Source organism: Sebastes umbrosus, chromosome 10 (genome assembly GCF_015220745.1).
Source record: "Sebastes umbrosus isolate fSebUmb1 chromosome 10, fSebUmb1.pri, whole genome shotgun sequence".
Lineage (NCBI taxonomy): Eukaryota > Metazoa > Chordata > Actinopteri > Perciformes > Sebastidae > Sebastes > Sebastes umbrosus.
In genome coordinates, this window is record NC_051278.1 from 18,967,978 (window position 1) to 18,972,922 (window position 4,945).

The 4,945-nt window shown below is 41.1% G+C and overlaps 1 long non-coding RNA gene across 1 annotated transcript; it reads left to right on the plus strand.

Annotated features, from left to right (window-relative positions):
• Positions 1-3,650: 3,650 nt before the first annotated feature.
• Positions 3,651-4,271, plus strand: LOC119495741. Its single transcript, XR_005208553.1, has 2 exons — positions 3,651-3,813; positions 4,042-4,271. It is a non-coding gene; the product is annotated as an uncharacterized LOC119495741 (long non-coding RNA).
• The last annotated feature ends 674 nt before the right edge of the window (positions 4,272-4,945 follow it).

Genomic DNA, 4,945 nt, shown 5'->3' on the forward strand with positions numbered 1-4,945 from the left:
GTCATGGCAACAGGCCCCGCTTCAGCCAATCAGAAACGCCCTCCCCTTCTATCTCCCCTGGCAACTGCCGCAGCGGCGAACGGACGGAGCTTCCACGTGAACGCGCACGCCACGCCATCCCATCCCTCCTCCCTCCTATTTTGCATCGTGCAATAAATAAATGTGCTTTCACTTTTCTTTTTATATATCTACCTTTTTATCTTTTTATACCAGCTTGCTTGATTAACGTTAACACAAGAGGAGAGGGGGATTTATGTTTTATTGTGGGGTTTAAAGGCATTTAATGAATGATAAATAGGGAAATAGTATAGGTATATATACACTGTTAAGAATTTCCCAGTAAAATAACAGTAAAGACCTGGCAGCAGGGTTGCCTTTATGTTACTGTAAAATTAACATTATTATACTGTCGCTGAAATTTACAGCTGTGTACTGTTAATGAAAAATACTGTTTTTTTTATTAATTTCACAGTATTTTACAGTTAATTTATTGTTTAAAGATACATTATATAGCTGTTTTTCACCTTTCTTTTACATTATCTTACTGATTTGTTTTAATGCACTATTTAGGTTGTATTTTTACATACATTTTAATAAACATTATTTAAGTGATGTTTTTTAAGAATGCATTATAGTTCAGTTAAAAAACGGCCTATGAGCGTAATTTAACAAGTTTTCTTTTGTATTAACAGTAAAGCACTGTTTTTAGCAATAACAGGTTAATACTGTTGAAATTCTACTGTAAATTAACAGCAATTGTTTACAGTGTAGGTATATACTGTATATATATATATATATAGGTATGTATAGGTTTCTTTACCACTCTTGTTAAAATATGGTTACAGCTACAAGCTACATTGAAGTACCATTTCCTTATTTATAGATATTTTATACATTGTATTCAGTGTGTTGTGATCACTGAAATAGACGACGGAGCTCCACTGGATCTAAAATGTATCTATTAGAAATTCACTTGATCAAAATGTTGTGCTACGGTGGTCCCTTTTGTCACATTGCCTCATTGTTATCATACATCCATCTGAGCAACGTCTTCCTGTTCTGTCATCTGTACAGAACAATGGAGCAACTTCTCAGAAAAGTGACACCAATGTGTTTACCAAGTTGTAAAAATGAAGCGTAGCCTTCATGGGAGTTCTAGAGGAACTAGGGGGGTCTAAGGGTTAATTATAAAATGAATAAAAGTGTGTGTGATCAGGGTTCCCACCACACGAGCGCTCACGCGTTATTTAGGCTACACAAACACCTCGGGGGCGGAGAGAAGAGATGTGTCACCACACCCAGCCTCATGACGATAGTGGACCCTCAAACAGGGCCCCTCCCAGAGTAAATACAAGGAGCTAACGTGACCTGTATATACACACACAACAGACACATGCTGGGTGATGCCTGAGCATTTAGACAAAGAAAAAGAAATGGGAATAAAAAGAAAAAGCACAATTATGTAGCCTACTTTTTTTCCCAGTTGTAGATAAAAACTGTGCATGTGTGGGGAAATCTAAATTGCACATAACTGTCAAGCCAGCAGGTCAGTTTTGTGTTGAGTGCAGATTTACTGGCCAACTTAACTTCACACCAAACTGTAACTTTCACATAATGGTGATACCTTACTCATCTCAGCCACTCCATTTCATAAGCGTACATGAGTAGCTCCCTGTGGACTGATCTAATAGCCTCTCTTGTTTGCTTTTACTGTGTCTAAACCCTGATGCCGGCCATGCAGCAGCAGTGCTGTTTTGCACCTGGTGTGGATGCACACCCTTGTTTTTCCCCTTCTTCCAACTGGACAAACAGGCTTTTGCAGTGGCGCAATGAGTGGCTTCGCGTCACAGTGAATACCTGAGTGATATACTCTGGAAAGTATTTTTTGTTGGTACTTATCATTAACAGGCTGCCACTTTATCCTGTGTCAGTTTGTTCCGGTATAGGCCTGCATTGCATATTTTATGCAATAAATGTGGTAATATTAATTTGTCCAACAAATGAAGTGTGTGAAGTGATATCACTGGTGGCAAAGCACTCTGGATACCATTCATTCATTCATGTTTTTTCGAGCCTTTGCTCAGGTTGCTGTGGCATCATTTTCTTGCACACTGAGCTATTCTTAGGGCCAGCAAGCTGCGTAGACTCTGCCCCATTTTTTCCCTCCCAGTATCACTCCTAGGGATGATGAAGTTGCGAAGCTAGCAAATGAGAGAGAGAGAGGAGAGCAAGGTGCATTAATCACACAGGGAAACAGTTGATTGAGGATGCCTTGAAAAAGACAGACCCATTAGTCTGTGTGCCTGCAGTGGTGCTAATCTGATTGTAAAAGCTGTTAGGCTAAAACAACATGCCCCACTGACCACCATCAGAGATGTTCATAACGGTGCTGGCGCATTTCCCGGACCATATAACATGTTGTCTGCCCAGGGTGCTGATGAGGGACTTTAGGAATGATCCTTTTTGTGACATGAAAAGATAACAAAGTGAGAACTGTATTAACTTAACAATGGGGGGAGGATGATTACAGTAAACAGCTCACTTTCTATGAAAAGGAGTGAGGGGGGAGAATAGTAGGATTACAGACTATGAGAGGAGTTCATGTAAGGCAGTAAAAGTGGTACTGATGAGGGGATGAACAATGAGGGAGCCAGCCTGTGATGGAGAGTAGTGGCCGAGCATGAATGAGGGTGCAGTGTGTGTCTTAGCAGCAAGCCTACGGTGGTACAGCGGTCAGGAGGCCTGCTGCTTTAATGGTCCATAAATCTGTGTGGACTGGCTGGTCTGATGCCGCCCCAGTGAGACCCTCTCATGCGGAAAATGAATCAGACCATTTTTACGGAGCGCAAGTGTGGAAGCTCTCACCCTCCCCTCGCTGCCAGCGAGCCGATAAGAGCTGCTGCACACGCACGGCACTCCATTTCAGCAGGTCTGGAGCTCATAAAACTCTCTATTAGTGACAACCCCTGTTTGTATGCTGCTCTTCATTCAATCCATCCTCTCATGCCTTTGTTGTTCTCTCTCTGTTTTTCTTTCTTTTCTTTTTTTTCTCATTACACCTCGCTTTGGTTTCTGGAGTGGGAACACAGATGTTGACACTTTGGTACACAGCCAGTAAAGAGGTGAAAACTGTAAAGATAAATCACATTCCAGAAGAAACTCTCTGTTAAAACAATGAACAAGATTGCCCTGCTGTATTGCAGATTCAAAATAATCTCTCCTTTTCACACACACATACAAGGGATAATACATTTTGCATATTTGTTAGAAACACGCCAGGTATCTCTCTACCTCTTTCTTTCTCCTGCTTGCTCTCTCACACACATTTAAAACAATAAATTCTGTTATGGCAAGAAAAGGGCATTCTGGGACTATGATGTTACCCAAAATGTGTACCAGTATGCACAATTTGCCATACTTCATCCCTTATTTTCTCACTTTATGCAGCTTGGACAGGTGAATACATCATAGAGTGTACTATATAAAGTCGTTGTCCTGGTTTTACATGTTGGAACAATCACCTGCAGTTGTTATGGGACTGAGTCCAACAGACAATCGGCACCCTGAGCTAATTAGTTTGAACCTCCTTTGAAATGCGAAGTGGAAGAGTCATCGAGAGAATTGTGACGTAGATTAAAGAGTGCCGACACGCATACTCATGTGCACACACGTGCACTAAGGCTCCATGGCATTGCATTTTCCTAGATAAGAATAGTCAGTGGGGTTACTGGTTAAACAGGTAGTATTTGCATTCTCTCCAGGATAAGAAGGCAACCTCGTCTGTGTGTGAAGCTGCCAGAGGCCACGAGCTGTGTAAGGACATGCACTTAATTGCTCTGGAAGCAGCAAACCACTGTTGTTTGAAGAGAGAGCACAAAAACAAGCATCCTATTTTTATCTTTAAGTATTCCTAAAGGCTATACATTCATGTCTTTGCAGTTGAAATAGTGTTAATGTTACTTATACGCGCCCTCTAACTGTCAGCAGAGCAACCAGGCGTGGTCAAGTTGTTTCAAATGCAACACTTTCTTTGTTCTCCAGGTTTGTTTTCCCTGGAGGTTCTCCCAGCTTTTGCCTGCAGTTATCCTCAACTGAAGAGCGTGTTTGCCCACAGAAGCCTTTGTTTGACAATCCTTTCTGCTAACCGGGGCCTTATGAATTGTGTCAGCAGTGTGCTGATTGTCTGTTATCTGCCAGCTGATAAGTGCCTCCTTTAATGCACAAGCAATAAAATGCTCAACATGTAGGGCAGAGGAATGATCCATTCAACAGTCAAACAAATATCCTGTAATTCTTTATTGATTCAGTATATATTTGTTCAGGTTAGACTGGGCAAACGCTTGTATAAACAGGCCCAAGTGTCAATATGTTCCAGTGGAGGATTAAGCTTGCCAGCATGAACTAAGGACAGTTAAGTTCAATTTGACTAATGAAAAAGAACTGATTAATGAGACAGGACTGTCTATTAAAGGGATTTTTTTGACATGTTCATTTTAGTAATCAGTGCTCAGTAAACAAAGAGGTAAACAAGTACTTGAAATGAAGACAAGACTACCATTCACTCAGCAACAAAGACATTACCAGAAGCACTGCTTTTAATCATTTCAAAGGGTTAAAGCAGGGGCGTAGCTAGAAATGCTCGTCCCCCTAGCAAGATGTGACCCAGCAATTTATTTGCATAATTAGTGTGAAACCCTTTCTACGTCTGAGAGGGACACTCTGGCTGAACGCCTCCACCACACCCACAAAACTTGCTAAATATAAATGGGCCGGGGAGTAATAGGATTACCTACAATGTATATCTGCAGTAATCTGGCATAAAAGAATGATGCTCACATGGTTCATCTCTAAAAAGGTTAGATAAAGCTAAAAACACCACACAATATAAAGAGTCATTATGAATGGGATTTGGCTGTGCCGATGGTTGCAAAAATAGTCAGTCACA